Below are 19,876 nucleotides of genomic sequence, written 5' to 3' on the forward strand. Positions count from 1 at the left end.
CACACGAGTAGATCACCATTATGAAGGCTCTGCATCAAAGTCCCACCAGAAACCCAAGAATGGAGACAAGTAAGCTATATCCCAAACTTGTTTACTACACAACCTTTTTAGGCAGGATGACCATGAAAATCCTATCACATGGGTATTCTGGGACCACACTTTTGGAAACAGACATGAAATTCAAGATGGATCCCTTAATCTGGACCATTCTCAGCCCACAACACCCATTTCTTCCTGGCAGGCAGCTCTGGGAACTGGGTTTGTTTCTCCGCCCTCAGGGAACAATGGGTGACATTCTAGGTGACATGGTGTACCACATCGGGCCTCTACTGTGCGGGTGGTAGCAGCAGAAATGAATACGATCACACGACAGCTCTTTCGTAGATAGCTATTATCTCCTTAGAATAAAGAATGTCTTTGGTTGAGTGGAATGTCAGTGAACCTTTAATTTCTTCTAGCCTGTTGGTTCTGAGGAGTCTTCTGTTCCACAAACTACTATATTTGAGTTTCCTGCTTTTCCCTTCTGTCATATCAGGCTCAAAAGGAGCTCTGCCATCCTGCTGCTCCAGGGCTGATGGGCCAAGGGGGATCCATTGTATATTCAAGACGCTGTTGTTTCCCATTTCCCACCCAGGTAAGAAGTCGCTCTCAGTTTCCTGGGAGGAGTGATAATTACCCTCCTTGCTAAGGATGTTGAAGATTAGAGACCAGTCCCGGCAGTGAGGGGTCTTTATACCTATGGGGACAAAATCCTCCCAGATGAGGTAGTGCTCAGGGAGGAGGAAGAGGAGAAAGAGAAAGCAGATGAAGCAGGAACAGTGTCAAATGAGGTGAGAGGTAACTATTTCCTGTAAAATGAGAATAGCCTGCCTTGTGGTTTTTGCTGTCGACGCTTAAAAAATAAAAACAAAAAAGTACAATGAGACTAGCCTATTTTTTCTTGGTCATAAAGCTCCTAGACACTCAGCAAAACATTAAAGCTATCAAGAAAAAAAAAATCTAAAGCAAGTTAAAACCATTCAGGAGTAACCACTATAAATATTTGGTGAATAATGTTCCAGATACACTCTTCGTTATATATTTATTTAGACTCTTACACACATAGCATGCATAGGTCCCTGGATTCTATCCGGTGGGGGAATGAGAAGCCACATGGGATGGGGCACCCATGGCAGACATGTCTCCTCCAAGGCTGTCTTTAGTCACTAAACCTGAACAAAGGCTGAGAATCTTTATAGACACTACCAGTGGGTTAGAGCAGTCTTTCTAACTACATTTATCATTGATGTTTTTACAACTTGTGTATGTAATTTGGATTCATCCCTTCTTTCATTCATCCATATGTACATATTGGGACAAACTCAGTGACACGATACCCACCATTACCAGTCCCCAAGGCATTCCTCCTTGCAACACCTGACACCCATTTGCTAAATGGCTTCTCCGGGTACATAATCATATCTGCCTTTGGTTTATACCTTTCATGAATCTCTTGCCCCAGGTGGACTAGATCTTGTGGATGGTGGAAATCATGTCTCAAAGGTATTAGATGTACATCCCCTTTCTGTGTATGTAAGATGACAACAATTATAGCTGTTCAGTGGAAGACAGCATGACAAGTTAAAGTGAGGTATTTACATTATTCCATAGGTTTTCTCTATGAGGTGGTGCTTTGATCCTCATTTTATGGATATAGTTATTTATTGTTACATATGCCAATATGTATTGTTACATATGCCAATATATATTAAATTATACGTATATTAATACACTAAAAAGTAATTTATATTTAACATATATATGGTATATATAGCCATCAAATAATAAGGGATTATGCACTTAGCCCAAAGTTACATGATTAGCTGTGCTCTGAGCCCTGGAGTCGAATAACCCTGGGTTCAAACTCTAGCTCTGCCACTTACAAGCTGTTGGTTCCTTGGACTCTCTAGGCTTCAGTTTCTTCATCTTTGTAATGGGGCTAGTAATAATGCCTACCTTTCACAGGGTTATTTTGAGAATTTAAAGAGAACACACGCTAAATGGAGGCATAACAAAAGCTTGAGTAAGTTACTGGAGTTGAGCAGTATGTGTACTTGCTGGGGGTGGAGGGTGGAGGGTGGAGGGAGAATGGGGGAGAGGGACAGAGTGAGGGGAAGAGTGGGTGAGGAACGGGGGAAGAAAGGGGAAGAGAGGGCGAGGGAGGGAGAGAATGAATGAGAATATCTAATAGTGTGGCCTATCCCGCTCTCTCCTCCAAGCAAGGAAAGCCTGCCTGCCCCAGAGTGAACACGAAGCAGGAGAAAAAGCGTTGTTGCCTCCATCACATTCTGTTCCCAGGCGTCTCTCAGGCTTGAGCCTGCTGCCAAAGTAAGTGTGATTCTAATGTTAAAAGGTTCACATTCTCCGTACATCAAGTTCCTAAAACATTCAATTACTTCATCATGCTCTCAGGCCAAAAAAGCAACAATCTGTTCCAATATTGTGAGAGAAACTGGCCACCCTGGGCCCATGGAAAGAGAAAATGGTGGCCCCACTGGAGGCCCTTCATAAGGATTCGCAAGGCTGACGTGGACCCTATTCAATCTTTGCCTGACACGCCATCTTCAGTACCAAATGTGCACAAGAAAGGTCCCTTCACTGAAAGTTCAATGGTAGAGCCAGGTTGCCAACCATGCAACATGCTGAGGTCTGATCAAATATTTATGATTCCTTCAGAAGAAACTCCAGCTGGGAGTACAGGCGGGAGGAGGAGACATATCAGCACCAGCGTGGTCGGCTTCTGGCACCAAGATGTGTTTCTCAGAACTGGTGGAGACACAGGTCCTTTCCACACTCACAGTAAAATCTCACCTTCACAGCCAGTCATTTACGGTCATGGATAGCATGGTGTCAGCCCACTCTACAGCTTGTCCCTCTGATAACTAGTATATTTACATCCTCCGGATCAGCCAGGGTGATTAGCTCACTGGCTCCCTTTTCCCTCAACACAGCTGCTTCTTCCTCACTTAATATTTGCTCGTATTTTTCTTCCCTTTACACTGTAGTTGCTTTCCCCCTTACCAAGCTCGACCCCAATCATGCCGTGGAACCCGATTCAGATTGGGTCTCACGTGTAAACGTTTCTATAGGGCAGGCACCCGTCCCTGTTGCCCCCATTTGGTGCTGATTCTCTGCCAGCCTGGGACAGCATTGTTGGCTTTTCCCATGAATTGATTTTTCACAGACCAGGACCACATTACCAACAGAACAATGAATAGACAAAATCCATCCATCTACCTATTCTACCTTGTTGATAAAAGGCTGTAAGCCAGAGACTCATCTTGTCACGTTTTTCTCCCTGAACTTGCCACTTCTAGGCAGATATAAAAAGCTCCCAGAAAGTTTGGTGGCAGAATGATTGGCTTAAAAATTGTCTCCTTACTCCTGCCTCGCACTGCCCCTACCTCCCTCCACCCCCAACTTCTGCAGCTGAAAATCTCAGAGGTTAGTCATCTAGTGGGGAGAACCATAGGCTAGTACAGTAGGTTGGTTTCTCATTAGTTTTGAGGCTTAAAAGCCTATTTTGCGAATTTGCAGCTTTTAAATGCTCCTCCCCCTGGTTAATGACTGACATCTGGGGGACCACTTTGTGGTCTGGGCTGGCTTCCTAGAATCCCTTTGTTTGGCCTGGCCAGGATGTCCAACAACTGCTTAGGGAAGTCTGAGGATGTTTCAGTGCTAAGGTCTAGATGATTCTTAGATGAGGAAGCCTCTTTGTTCTGGAGAAGAAATATTTTAACCTACTCAAGTTATTAAACACTTGCTCTGTGTCCCACAACTTAAATAATTTATAGAAGTTATCAGGTTTGATCTTCACAAAAATTCTTGAAGGTAAGTGGTGTCATCCCATTTTAAGATGAGGAAACAGATACTTAGGAAGTTTCTGTCCCCAGAAAGGCCACCCAACTCTAATTGGCCAAGCTGGGGAGAGAAGCCATGCTTTTCTAGCCACCTCTAACGACCTAACTACATTGGTCCCTAAATAAGTCTTTGGGAAAGACCGTCTTAATGCATCAAGGTAGATATCAGGCCCTTATAATAAATTGTTTCCTTTTTATTGACTTGAGAGAAAAATGCAACTGTGAATACTATACATTAATAGATTTTATGTGTAACTAATGGTTTGATGGACTGTGATGTCTAATATTACCGCGAGTGATCATTAGATTTTCAGAAGAGGAAAATGTGCTTAATCACTTGAAAGTGGAATCCTTCCTAAAAGGTAAAGGTAGATATTGAAGATTGATTTGAAAGGTCAGGGTTAACAAGCTCATTAATGGCTAGGTTAAAATCCAGCCCAATCCTTCCTTTTTTGTTAGATAAATAAATCACTTAGCTAAGTGATGCCCTTCATTGGTAGCCTGGGGCTTTTCTTGGAGCCTCGGCAAGGATCCTGTCAAGTCCTGCGCGGTAGAGAACAGGAGTTAAGAGCATGGGCTACAGAGCCAGAGGTTAAAGCCTCGCTCTCCTCTTCACTGGCTGGGCAACCTCTGACTGCATTACAGAACCTCTTTGTACCACACTTCCCTTAACTAAAGAAAATGAAGCTAAAATCTACCCTCAAAACTGTAAGCAGAACAACCTAAGAGAAATCATGTACCCCATGGGGTCCTATGGCAAGTAAATTCTCAAAAAAAAAAAAAAAAAAAAAAGGAGCTATTATCTTCTGAACTAGAGGTCTGAAAACTTTTTGTGAAGGCTCATCTAGCAAATATATTCGTCTTTGCAGGCCAGTAATCTCTGCTGAAATTATTCACATCTGCTCTTACAGCCTGAAAGCCACAATAGACAATATATGAGCAAATGGTTATGGGTGTGTTCCAATAAAGCTTTATTTATACAAGTGGACTGCCAGCCAGATGTGACCAGCGGGTCACAGTCTGCTGACCCCTGTTCTAATCTAAACTGGGTAGGAATACACATTCCAACTTGATTTCCCAAGGATGGAAAGTGCGGTGACACCTGTAATAGGCGGACGGGAAGCAGAACTAATTTCTCTTCTCCCAGCTACGAGAGGGACTGAGTGGGACAGGATTATGTGGTCCCAAGTCAGGATCCTTAATGGAAGGTTTTAAAAATACAAAACCTACCCAGGAAGGTAATGTGGCCCAGGAATCTCTTTTTTCATGGGCAATGCCGATGTGCAAGAACTTGCCTCGAATCAGTAGGTCCTGAATACTGCAGTTGCCTGGAGAAGAACCATGAACGGGGTCTGACTACCCTATTTTTCAAGCTTCACCTTCCCTGGAAGTGGGGGAGGGGGCGGGGGGGCCGGCAGCGGCTGTGTAAATCTGCCTTCGGGAACATCTAGAGCCCTGAGGTGACCACTCCAAGGGTTGTCAGAGCTTTCTTCCAGATCATATCCAAATTCACCCTAGAGGTGAACTGAGCTCTAACTTATCTGAGATCATGGGATTCCCAGAGGAAATCTCAGTGTGAGTGAGCAAGATGCAGGTCAGCTGTGAACATGGCATTCCAACATCGCAACCCCCCCATTAAAACACTAACAAAATGCAATTTGTGCCGTGTTCCATGGTCCCCGGCAAAGGGGTTGGTAAGGTTTTTTACAGTGTGCCAAATCGAAGGTGTTTTGGAATCTTCCTCCACTTATTATTATTAATTATTATTATTTAAACACCAGCACTTTATGGGGCTTTTTGCCTGATTGTTGGTGCAAGCCATGCTTTTAATTTATATTTCAGAGTGCTATGTTTCACATATGCTCTTCCCTTTACATTGGATGCTAAAGGACATATATAGTAAGGCCATTGTCACCCAATTTACTGTTTTTTTATATATTGGATTTTAAATAAATGTTTATTTAGTATTCACATTGATTGGCTAGCATGTTATTTTTCTAATGGGGATGGTTGAAGTCAAGATTAAATTGCTATCTGAAATGGAAAGAGGAGGGCACGGCCCAGCTTCTTACTCTTGACTTTTAAGCTGGGGCCACATTATCATCATGTTGGGTTAGTTTGCATCAGGCCAAACAAGATTTTCCCATCTCTTTTTGCAGCCCATAAAGATTAGAGGATTATTTGGGTCCTTCTCTCTGTTGCTGTGGAACCGTAGAATAATCCATGAAGGAGTATAAACAAGATCTTTTTTTTTTTCATTTTATAGAAATTACATTTTTTTAAATGTGTCTTTCAATCTCTTAGATAAAAACAATTCTTGGATGCTCCAGTGAGCCCTTCAAGTGAGGACAACAGCAATGTTAACCTAGCCACAGACTGCTTAGCTTTCTGATTTTAACGGAGCAAATAAAACTGATTTATTAATAAAGCGTATTGTTGAAAGAGAATCTTTGTGGAATTTCAGACTGTGCAATGCATCCATTTTTATTGGCTTCACTTTGTTTTGCTTTCGGAGCTGTTTATAATGTTAGTTCACTGAAAATTCCTTTCCATATTGTCATTTGTCTTCCATCTCCAGAAAGCTTCCCGTCCAGATTAAAAAAAACAAAAAAACAAAAAAACACTTTCTTCTTTCTTCTCTACCTCCTTAAAATCAATTGGAAGTGGCATCTCCTGGGAATGGGTCCATCTCTTAACCGTGTCAGATATTTCTTCTGCTCCCAGCAGGGGAAGAAAATGGAACTTCCTTTCAGAGATTTTGCTCCTCAAAAGAAATAGACCTCAGGCAAATGCTCCCACTTCCTTCTCACTCCGAAGTGATCCGCTTCAACGCGTTCTTTTCTTTTAGCAACAGTCACATGAACGAGTTCTCTTCATGGCCATGCAGGGCCTGTGCTCAGAAGGACCCCACATGCTTGATTTGACGCTCTCTGTCACCGTCTTGAACTTCTGAATAGTCTTTGGACAAGGGGCCTCAGGTGTTCATTTTGCACGAGGAGGCCCTGCAAATGATGTAGCCCATTCTGGTGAAAATCAACATGTCCGTGCACTGAACGGTTTTTCCCAAAACACTTCTTTCCTTATGGAAAGAGAGGAAAAATAACCACCAAATGTGAAAAATTTTCCAAGTTCTTATGACGAGTTGGGTTCTATGCTGAGCATCACGTGATTGTTTCATTCCTTAACAGCCCTGTAGGTACAATTATGGCCTCCATTTTTTTCCCCAAATGGGGAAATGAAGATTTAAAAAGAGTTCACAGTTTGCAGGTCACAGAGCTACAGAGGACTGAAGCTGGACTTAGCTCTGCTTCTAAAGGACCACTACACTATTTAACAGTTCATTGTCAGTTTTCACTTGGGGATCAATGGTTTAAACATTTAACTGAACTCAAGTTCAACCACTTTTTTCAAGCATAAGACCTGGAAAGTAGGTGGACACTGGATCCAAGAGACCAAGCTCATAGGTATTCTCCATCTCAACACCGACCCCCATTTCCATCTTATTTCTGGGTTATGAGGTACCTCCAGGCTGGAAGAGTATTAGCTTCTTGCACTTTCACAAAAATCTTAGACTTCAAAATAAATTTTTTTTTTTGTATTTACAATGGGATTGAAAGGCCATTAAAAATGGTGTATTTGAGGGGTACCTGGGTGGCTCAATCGGTTAAGTGTCTGCCTTCTGCTCAGGTCACGATCTCAGGGTACTGGGATGGAGCCCCACATAGGGCTTGCTGCTTTGCAGGGAGTCTGCTTCTCCCTCCCCCTCTGCCCCTCTCTCCACTTATGCTTGCTTGCTCTCTCTTAAATAAATAGTAAAAGAAAAAAAAATTTTTTTTAAATGGTGTGTTTGATAGGTTTTGTTTCTCTCTGCCCAATATGCATTTTCCTTTGCTCTCACCATCAGCCCATCAATTTTCTTTGGACGACCCTTCCTTACCACTCTTGGTCTTTGTTATTCCAGTGGAATTGCCACACCCCAATCCCAGGCACCACCTTTTGTCTTGGGATACCATCCTCCCAAATGGTTTTATAACTGATTCAGGGATGGGCAACTTTGTGGGAACTCCATGAAAGAGAAGGTGTTTTTCCTGCTGAGCTGAAAAATGTAGCGGTTCCTTGGGCTTTCAAATTCAATCAGAACCAAGAAATGGAGAAAGGAGTATTCCTGATGCACTTGAGCTCCTTGACCCATTCACATTCACTCTCTAGACAATTTTATTTCATGACCCAAGAAAATGCTCTTTTGCTTACGTCACTTTGAGTTTAGCTTCTGTCACTTGCCCCAAAACGAGTGCTGGTTATCTTAAGTAGCAACCTCACTTGTCAAAGCAAAACAAGGCTTTTCCAATGTTCACGTGGAAGACTAAACTAGTAACTGTTCTTGTGACCTCAATGTGGCTTTGTTCTTTAATAGATGGGACTAAGTATGAGCTCTGCCGTTGAGAAGCAGACACTGAAACAATCTCAGATTTTCTTCCTGGATGTTTCTTTTTATAGTTCAGTAACTGCTGTTACTTTTTTCTTCTCTAATTGTAGTAAATAATTTGCTAGTTCTTGAGGAAAGGTATCCAACACGCTTCATAAAGATCTCAACTGTCACAAGGCAGTTTGTTTTCCTGGTGCCTGGCAGGGTCCCTGCTCTATTGCAGGTGATCAAAAAAAAAAAAAATTGCCGAATGAAGGAAAGGCCTATCACAATTCTCCTTCTACTGCTGGAAGTAGAATCATTGTCATTTATGGACTGAGCCAGTTCCCCATTTCAGGATCAATCTGCATTTGGACTGAGGAAATGACAGCCTCTTTTAAACTGCCTGTCTCAACTGAATGAGTGGATTATCAGGAATTACAGTTGCTAATGGCATTTGGGGAATTCAAAACAAAATTACAAGACTTTTTCTTCATTTCATATTTATCAGAGGAGACTTTTCCCTGGGTATTTCAGTTTTCAGATGCCATCAAACACAAAGATTCGAATCTCAAAATACATACAGGAAAACCTATAAAGTACATTTGGCTCTGCCAGGGTCTCAATGAACACACTTTTGTGCATGTGTCATTTTGGTGACTTTGCACATATTTTCACACAGGTCACATGGCTAACTTGGTCAACCCCAGGACTCAAAGAGGAGGAACTTTCCCGACTCGCTAAGTGCAATGCTGGCAGCCATCCAGTGAGTGAAGGGTGTGTGGACCATCAACCCGGATTATTTTTTGCTTTGGAGATATCTAGACATTAGCTGTCTGTATGTTTAAACCTGCAGGAGGACATCCTTCACTTTGCTGTATGGACCGGAGCAGTTGAAGAGAAAGGGCACTCTCCTAGATATTCCTAAGAAGCAGCAGGCCATCATTTATTCTTCCTGAAAAAAATGCCTTAACAAGATAATCTAGAAGGATAGGCGATGGCCAAGAGTACAAGTCTGAGCTGGGAAGTACAGCGCTATTATTTCCTATCTATTGTGTCCTTGGCCAGGTTCTTAGTGTCTTGGACTCGAAATGTTCCCTTCTGGAAAATGGGAGCAACAATATCGATCCAGCTGAGTTGCTGTATAGATTACAGATATTCTAACAGCACATTCAACACAGCTTGGACGCACAGGAGGTACTCAACATACTCTATGTCATTTCCCTTGGGAAAGTGTGCCAAGTAGTTCATGGACATCCATTCTCAAGCTCCGCCTATTCCTCTGGCATGAGTGGAAGAGCATGGATTGGCAGTCAGAAAACACGGATTTGAATCACAGTAACACTCCTCATGGATAAAGTTGCCAGATTTTGCAAATAAACATACAGCACACCCCACTGAAATGGAATTTCGGATAACAGAGAAATAATTTTTTGGTATAAGTATGTCCCATGTAATATTTGTGACATACTCACCTTAAAAATGTGTTATTTGAAATTCTCTGCTATTTTATCTGGCTATGCGACCTTCAGCAAGTCATGTGGTATCTTCAATTTTATCATGTGTAAGGATACTATTAACAGCAATTATAGAACAATCATATGCCATACCATTTTTCATTTTACCCTCATAGAAAATTTATAAGCTAATTTGTTAATCATATTTTGTGGAAGATAAAATGGAGACACAGAGAGGTTAAGTTACTGACCCAGGTCCACACAGCTAATAAGTAGTTGAACCGGGTTTTAAATCTAGCTGAGTCCAGAGGCTCCACCATGTTCTACTCAACTAATACGCCCATCACATACTGACTTCATGTGTGAAAAGCCGATAATACATATCGGTGTCATCTTAACGAATCTGAGGTTCCCACATGGCTCAGTCTCATGGAATCAAACTCGAAGAAGCATGGTTCAACTGCCAAAAAGAATTTTTAAAATTTCCATTAAAGAGAGCCCAAATATTTGAGCAACACTTATCACAATCCTCTTCCCTTTCCTGCCACTTCACTCACAGTCTGCAAACTCCTAAGGGACTTCTCAGCATTTCCTGGAGAAAAATTCTCCAGCCCTTGTCTGTGACTTCTTTTTCCTCTTCTCTCCCACCCCCCCCATCTTCTCTTTCTCAGCCCTTTATTATGTAGATTCACTTGGCCTCTCTCCTAGAAAAGAGAGTCCATATTCTTTAGAAGAAAGGAGGAGGAAAATTGGACTGGCAATTTCAAAATTTACTCTGGCAGGCTGGGGAATTGCTCAAGTTCATGTACATTCCGTGTTAATAATTTCTGGTTCTTTTACACTGGGTACTCATTAAATGTTAACTTACTTCTGCCTTCCTTTGCTCTTCTTGTCCATGTTCTGCCCACTATTACGGGAGGTTGCTCCCATGGTTTCGTGTCCTGTTCCGCACATGGCTTGACAGGTACCTGAGGCTCTTGGACAGAGATTGGGATTGAGGCCCAGGGGTATTTCCTGAGATGACTGGGTTTGACTGAATAGAAGCCTCAGAAAAAGGCAGCTCAGAGAATAAAGGCATGTCTCAAGAGCATGCATTTCTAGGGAACTAAGGGGCAACACAGGGGCAGTAAGAAATCCAAAAAAAAAAAAAAAAAAAGCCCTTCTCAAGCACTAAGGCTTCACAAGCCTAGGATGGTCTGTCTCTATCGCTGGCTTCTAATTGCTGATGGATTATTCTATATGACCCGAAGGTAGATATTGAAGGAATCTATGTGTAGCTAGCTGGCCAATAGCGCCTTCCAGGCTATAGTTCAGTAACAAAGCCAACACTTGAGTGTTTCTGAGGCTTATGTATGTTCTAGTGACTGTGTAATCTAGGACACCCAGGAGAATTCAGTTTTAGTTTACCTTAGCTTTTAATCCCAATAAAAAGTTTCAAGGTCTGGTCTTGATAATGTTAAGCATTTTTTTTTTTTTTAAGCAAGATCTAGAGCAAACACTTGTTTGTCAAGGGGAACACTGAGATCAGCTCTTATATGGTTTCTTTTGTGACTTCTACAGGCTTGTAGGTCAATCTTTATGTCATTTCATTGTTTTGCTATTAAAAGTTTTGGGCTCCTGATATGTAGATATGATAGTTGAAAAAAAAATCTCCTTAACACATGGGAAATCATAACAGATCCTCAATTTATAAAGGATAGTACTTATTTTATTCTCAAAATCCCACTTTAGGGTTGTTCTCCTCTTATCAGGTAGCAGTTGAGAAAATGGTGGCTCAGAGAGGTCAAAACGTTGCCCAAGGGCACACAGCTAAAAAAGCTAAAGAACTAAGATTAGAGCCCGAGGCTGTCTGACTTCAAAGCCTAGGTTCTTCCAATTATGTAGAGAAAGACTCAAAACACATGACAAAGGAAGGGGATAGAGGTTTCTCCAAGGAAGATATACAAATGGCCACTAAGCACAAGAAAAGATGGTGGACATCACTAAATCACTGGAAATTCAAATCAAACTACCTGAGATGCTACTTCCCACCCATCAGGAGGATGGTTAAAAGCAAACAGAAAGCAAGAAGCGTTAGTGAGGACGTGGAAAGAATGGGCCCCCTGTAAATTGCGGATGGGAATGTAAAATGGTCCAGCCTCTGTGGAAAGAGGTAGGACAATTCCTCAGAAAATGAAACACAGGGGTGCCTGGTTGGCTCAGTCCGTTAAGAGTCTGCCTTCCGCTCAGGTTTGAGCCCCACATCGGACTCCCTGCTCAGCAGGGAGTCTGCTTCTCCCTCTGCCCCTCCTCCTGCTCCTCTCCCTCTCTTGCTTTCTCTCTCTCTCAAATAAATAAAATCTTAAAAAAAAAAAGAAAAATGAAACACAGAATTACCACATGACCTGGCAATTTCACTTCTAGGTATATATACAAAAGAAGCGGAAGCAGGGACTCAAACAGGTATTTGTATGCCTGTGGGGAAAGCAGCTTTATTCACAATAGCCAAAAGGTAAAAAGAACCTAAATGTCCCTTGATGGATGAGTGGGTGAACAAACAAGGTCTATGTGTAAAATGGAGCATTATTTACTTTAAAAAGGAAGGAAATTCTGACACACACTACAACACCGATGAACCTTGAAGACATTTTGCTAGGTAGAATGAGCCAATCACCAAAACCCAAATATGGTATGATTCTACTTACACGAGGTAGCTCGAACAGTCCAGTTCATAGACACAAGGAAGAATGGCTGTTGCCAGGGCCTGGGGGTAGAGTGGGTGGGGAGTTCGTGTTTAATGGATACAGTTCCAGTTTGGAAAGACGGAAAAGTTCTGGAGATGGATGATGTGGATGGCTGCCCAGCGACGTGAATGTCCCAATGCCGCAAATATACACCTAATTGTTCAAATGGTAACTTTTATGTTACGTACATTTTACCACACGGGGGGGGGGGTGTGAAGCACACGTGCGCATGCGCGCACACACATACACAAAAGCTACGTGGTTCCAGACCAAGATGTTCAGAGAATACAGTTCTTGAGGACGGTGGATCTCAGTTTCAAAACACTCATTCCCAGGGCATACCCAGGAAGATTGGAGGAGAGCTCAGGGCTGCGCATTTTTAACACGCTATAGGGGTGGCTGTGAAGCCGGAGTTCCACGAATGGACAACACAGTTTGAGGTAAGCCCACTTTACGACAGAGAAAATTCCGACTCCCAACCTTTCAGAACTAGTAATTGATGGATCTAGAATTTGTTCACAGACAACCTGACTTGAGAGTCTGTTCTCTAAAGAATTTCTGTGGGAAGCCTAAGGGTATACTTTTAAAGACCTCGCTAGGGCATCTTCCTTGTGGTGTCCAAAATAAAAGATAGAAACTGACAACTTGGGAAAGAGAAACTTTGAAATTCTGATGACTGCTGCTGCAGATGAATGGCTTTCAAGTGAGGGTGATTTGTTGTCCCCCAGTGGAAATTTGGCCGAATCTAGAGACATTTCTTTTTTTTTATTGTCACAGCTGGGGCTGCTACTTGCATCTTGTGGGGAGACATCAGGGATGCTACTAAATCCCCTGTAATGTACAGGACAGCTCCCCCACCGTAAAGAATTATCCAGCTCAAAATGTCGATATAGTGGGAAGTTGAGAAACTTCCATGTGTGTTATATATTTAGACCTTATTTACAGGTTGTTTTTTTTTTTTTTTTTTTTTTTGGCAGTTGAACTATGCTTCTCCAAATTTCAACTCTATGAAACTGAGCTGGATGGGAACCCCAAGTGATGTAAATTTGACCTTCAGGGAATGGTGGTATTATTTTTGAAGGCCATTTGATTTTGTGGTCAAATAGTGTCTGTTCAAAGCATGTTGCTGGCATTACTTTTTTTTTCTTAATCTAGTTGTTTTTAGGATCTTTAACCCAGAAATCTCATGCAAATTGAGCAAAACATCAAGCATCAATTTCCCCACATCAACATATAAAATCCTCTCATTCAGAAACCTGGAATGTATCATGAAGTTTTCAAAATATACCACTTCATTTTGACTTGGCATGTTCTTTCTGCAGATTTCAATTTGCTTTTAGAGGTTAATTCCAGTCTAACGATGACTTTGTAGCACTTGTGATACATGACAGCTTGTGTACTAATGTTCTCACCTTCCTTTCCCAAGCCCTTTGGGTCTACTTTGGAATACAAATTATCATTGAAGCTGAGCTTCCTACATGAAGTCAGGAGGTTTACTGGCTATTGATCAACAACTGTAATCTGAGCTTCCCCTGGAGACATCATCAAAGCTCTTCCCATGAAGTTGAACCATAGACTGTGGAGCACTGGGTTTAGCAATCCAAACTCTACCCACCCATCTCGGTCAGTGATACCCCCAATCAATCTTGACATCAGTAAAAGCACAACCAAAAATCATGTGCATCCTGATACACTGCAAGAGGAAATCCACAGCCCTGCCCCTGAAGGATTCTTGCCAAAAATGAAATTGAACCAGAATCCACAAAAGTCTCTAGTTCTAACAACTTACTTACAGGAAATCAGGGAGCTAGAGAAACAAATACAATGTACACTAAGAGAAAATAATCAGCCAGCATGAGAATGTGGGAAATCCACCAAATGCATTGGACCTTGTTTAGATTCTGATTCACACAAACCAAGCGCAAAGGGACCTTTGAGACAAGAAGGAAAATTTGCCAGTGGTGATAATGGCACTGCGATTATGTAAAAAATAAATTCAGCACACCCATTGTTAGCAACAATGTTTTTCCAGACAGGAGATGCCGCGGTATTACATCACATGTTCAAGATTAACTGTGTTTTTGAACCGGGACAAAATAGTCCTCTCACACGCCCTTGGCAGGAACATTTCACAATGGGTTATCGTTCAGTCATAAAGTGCAGAGTGGATGATGACTGTCCGGCACAGAGAGGACAGGAAGATCCAAGTGTTCACAGCCTAAAGCACCTTAATAGAGCAAAAGCAGAATTTCAACACATTAACTGACTTAGCCAAAAGGATAAGTAACATTCAGATGGGCCCCGATGAAGAGCGGAGAGCCAAAATGTAGTTGAGGGCACACGATTGAGTGGCTTCAGCCCAACTGCGTTAATGGACACTGAAAATCCCTGGGATGTGCCGAAGAGCATCTTGCTGACTTGTGTCTCCATCAAGACATTTTCACCAGGAAATTCCATGGCTTATTTTGCTTACAGATCTTTTGGACAGTGAAACATGACACAAGGAAGGCAACCAACCAAGGAATCAATCAATATTTAATGAGTTTCAGTTTAAAAACTCACCACTTAATTATATATAGGCATGGGTAATGCCATTTTTAAAAAGATACTCTTCTTTTGTTGCATTTGTGCCTATGTAGCTTGAAGGCATGAATAATGTCATTTTCATGCTCCTTAGGGTTAAACCTCTTTACCTTATGTTGTGAGTTGGCCTCAAACCAAAGCACTGGTATGAATGCATCAAGGGGAATAAAATTCAGGTAGAGGGTGAACTTGATAATGTGGGGGCGGGGCTGAGCCTGTAACTTCAGTATATGAACACACTTGTTCACAAGCAGGAGAAGCCAGGAACCACGTGGTGGATTTAGCTTTAATTCCGTATACTATAATGACTAAAAGCTATTTGGAATGAATTAACTTGTGTTTTTACTTCAAATAGACAAAACAATAGCCTGACTTTTCCTTAGTCTGTCTTAAATTCTTCTCCAGGCTCGCTCACCAAGTCCGTTCTACCCACTGGTGGTCTAACGTGTGCTCTAAGAGAGAAGGGGGGGATGGCTCAAGAGGGGAGGGAGCGTAATTCTATCCCTGGCTCGGCAAAACTCCCACCTCCATTCTCCTGACTGCATTTTCATGATATACTAAGGAATTATAGTTAAATGTGAGGGCAGAGATTCAACGTGCTTTTCCATCTTATTTTCTATTCTGGCAGAGGGGAAGGACAGGACCACCCCTCATCAATGACGGGTGGGGTAGTCTGGGTGGTTCATGAATACTAGGTGTTCCTCTCTGGGGAAGATTTTCCTCCCTCCCCACAGAGGCACCCAGCTTGGCTATGTGACCTTCTCTGGCCGGTAAAATGTGACTGGAGGTGATGTGGCACTTCTGGTTAGAAGGTGAAGAGCCCGTGTGGAGTTTGCCTTGTTGTCCTTTCCTCCTTTCATGAGACACGTGACATTTCAGATAGAGGCTGTTCCCTTCCTTTGTGTCCCAGAGTGAAGGTGCTGCAGAGCAGACCTGCGGCCAACCCCAGACAGACGGGGAGATGAGTGAAGAATATGCCTTTGTTGTCCTAAACCACTAAGACTGAAAGGGTGTTGGTTGTTCCGAGTTCCTACAGCAACACCTGTCCTCTCCTGATACACGCTCCCTGGGTGGCCAATCAGAGTTGAGGTAGGGAGCTCAGAGGAGGCAGGCATGATGGAAGAAGATTGTGAGATGATCCTTATGTTTGCCTCTGCTTCCGGGTAGGTAAAGACTGTTCCACCGAGGTGCTGCTCCCCGCCACAAACCGTCAGCGTGAATGTCATGGTCTCAAACCCACATCAAGCTTTGGCACCAATGGTTATTTGCTTATTTACTTTCTGAGCTACCACTTCCCCTCCAGGGTATCGAGGATGTAAGTGTTGATGACAAACAAACCCGGTTCTTGGGGTTTGGTGTTAACTTATTCCCTCTCTTACGTTTTCTCATCTTGTGATTACAGTTTAACAGCCTCTTCAAGCTGAAGATCACGCTCGGGCTTTATGATCTCGTGACGAGGCTGAACTGCTCAGCTAGGAGAACATAACAACACAAGGGAGGCAAATAGCACCTTCTGAGTTTTGATGCAGTTCTGGGGCCTTCTACTTGGTGCCATAACATCGTAATTGCTCTCACTTAACAGAAGAGGAAATTAAGACTCAGAAGTGTGAAGTACCTTGCCTAAAGTCTATCGCCAAAAAAACAGGAAGAACAGGGACACGCTTTCAGGCCAATGGAACTATTATCTCAAAACACCCTCCACAGACTAATTCAGCATCATTTACACATGTTTTTCAAATGATCTAAGCCAATGGATTCCTCCCCAGCCCTGGGTTCCTCCTTCCTGTCTTCTGCATTTCTTATTTTCAAAGCATTTCAAATAGGACTCTGTATCAGGCGGGATAGGCTGGTTTATGTCGCAGCGACAACAATTCCTCCACATATCAGTGGCTTCACAGAACCTGCCTTTGAATGCCACTCATACTGCAGGACCAACGTGGGTCTGCAGGGTCTCAGCTCCTTCTAGTCACCCTGGGTCCAGCTGGTGCATCTCGCCTCCCAATTTTAGGATAGCCAGTATGGAAAAAAGGAAACACAGTCCATAATATACAGACTTTTAAAGTCTCCCATCAGAAACAACCCCTCTCGTTTCCATTTATGTTTCACTGGTCAAAGCAAGACCTCTGTCCATGCCTACCTTCAAAGGCGATGGGAAAATGTAATTGGGTCGTGTGCCTAGAAGGAGGGGAGGAGTGGAATAAGCATGAACATTGAAAAACTTTTGTGGTGTTGTAAATATCAAATCGTGTTTCATCATCATTTAAATAAATCATTTGTTAATACCGAGTACATAGTAGCTATATAATATACAGCTACCGATAGTGTTATCAAGACACCCCTGGTACTCACGGATTGCCAACGGTCAGACAAGGGGGGCTATCCAGCTCGCTCTGGAGAGCATTGCACGGCACAGCTTCGATTTTTTCACATCTTTTCAATTAGAGTCTCCAAATCCGGAACTCATTCCCACCCCAGCTAAAAGGTAACATTTCATAGGTAGGAGTGAAATCCCTGTTTTGTGATTATCACATAGGTCTTTCCTTTGCTAACTTATTGGACACTGTGGTCTGAAAACAGTGCCTGTTTGTAAACAGGGTCACTGTTTGGTCATCGTAGGTAAATGAAGGAAATAGGCACACATTATAAATTATGTCATTAATAATTAAAACCAGATAAAATTGTATACATTTCACTAAATTACCTTTCTAGGCTTTGCAAATATTCTGAGGGCAGCTAATCTCTCCATTTTAATTAGATTGCACATCTTTTTCAAAGGCTACTGTCCTGATGTTTTAATATAAAAAGAACGTTCCTATTTAAGGCGGAAATCTGGAGAGCTGAGAATTAACATTCACTGTTAACCTTTTCTTAAGGGGAACGATTTAACTTGAAGCGAGGAAGACCCTCCATATTTGAACCGCATTTAGGATTTTTAAAATAGAATCATAGCAAATGACAGGCTGTGTGTCTGCAACACAATGTGTCTAAAATTACAACTCATGCCCTCTTTTTGTATGTCCTTCCTTAGCCCATTTCCCCCCCGTACTTTAACATTCCTGAACATGTTCTTTATCCAGCTTATTTTTTATCGTCTCTCTCCCCATGAATTCAGAGATTTCCGTCTGCTGAGTTGCTTTAGTTTCAGTACCAGGTTACGTGCCCGGTACACAGTAGATGCTCAATAAATATTTGTTAGATGAATGAACCAGTGATTGCATTTCACAATTAAGTAGTACTTGTCACTTGAACATAAACTCTTCAAGGGTAGAATCTTGGTCTGGCTTTTCCTCCGTTCTCTCTGGCATCAAGAATACCACTGGGTACAAGCAGGCTCTCAAATATTAGTTATCCAAGGCGGTAATGGAATCTGAGCAAACAGAGGTTATTCAGGTGAATTTAGATGGTTGGCAGAGAGAGTAGACTGGACATTAACACATATCCACATGGAGTAGTGGAGCTTGTGTGATAGATGACAGATTTTGCTGACTAGGGACCTGCTTTGCTGGGTGGCCTTCTCTGTCCTATTAGCTATGCTCCGCCATAGCTCCGTACTTGTACATACGCTCCGGCAAGGCTGGACCACTCTTCAGCCACGCATTTGATTGTCCAACCCTTAGTTTTCCTCCAGGACTCAGCTTAGATACCACTTTTTATAACGCATGTAAACTCACCAAAAAGTATATGCTGAATGTGTTAATTAAAACATCGTGTTGTTCAGGCCCCAAATCCTTGGATTATCCTTAACCTCACTCTGTTTTTGACATCCTACAGTAGCTCCACTGGCAAATGCTTCCAAATCACTTCAAAATATACTGAGAACTTGACCTTGCCTTCCAAATGTCACGGCCACTGTTATGACTTGCCGGGGCTATTGCAATGACTCACTAACTGGACTTGTTGGTTCAGCCACTGCCTGCCTCCTACAGTGTGTGTGTAATTCAATAGCCAGACTGATTCTCTCAAAAGATAGTTTGGATCCATGTTCTTCTATTCGATACCCACCAGTGTCTCCTCCACTTCGAGTAAACACGGATGCTCTTACACTGGCCCATGGCCTTACCTGCATGGCAAGCCCCACTTCTATTAGACCACCTACTTTCCTTCTTGTGTATTCAGCCAAGCCACGTGACCCTCCTTGGAGTTCCTCAAACCCACCAAGCACAATCCCACTTGGATGGCTTTGCACTGGCTCTTTCCACTCCGGGGAATGTTTTCCTCCCAGATATTTTCAGGACTTGTTCTCACTCTTTTGGTCTGAGCTCAAAAGGGACTTTATCAGGGCAACCTTCCTTGAGCACTCTATCTAAAATAGCATGCGCCCGCTCATCCCGGAACCCCAGCTCTCCTCTTGATACACACTTATGTGTTGATTGTTGTCTTTTCCCTCCTCTAGAATGTGAGCTCCAATTGACCCCAATCTTCCCAACGCTTTGTGCTTTATAGTGAGTCTAAATTCAGGGGGTAGATCAAAATACCGAGAACGTTTTTCAAAGAACTGGAACAAATAGTCCTTAAATTTGTATGGAACCAGAAAAGACCCCGAATCTCCAAGGAACTGCTGAAAAGGAAAAACAAAGCTGGGGGCATCACAATGCCGGATTTCGAGCTGTACTACAAAGCTGTGATCACAAAGACAGCATGGTACTGGCACAAAAACAGACACATAGACCAATGGAACAGAAGAGAGAGCCCAGAAATGGACCCTCAGCTCTTTGGGCAACTAATATTTGATAAAGCAGGAAAAAACATCCGGTGGGAAAAAGACAGTCTCTTCAATAAATGGTGCTGGGAAAATTGGACAGCTACATG

This window comes from Ursus maritimus, unplaced genomic scaffold, assembly GCF_017311325.1.
Source record: "Ursus maritimus isolate PB19 unplaced genomic scaffold, ASM1731132v1 scaffold_14, whole genome shotgun sequence".
Classification (NCBI taxonomy): Eukaryota; Metazoa; Chordata; class Mammalia; order Carnivora; family Ursidae; genus Ursus; species Ursus maritimus.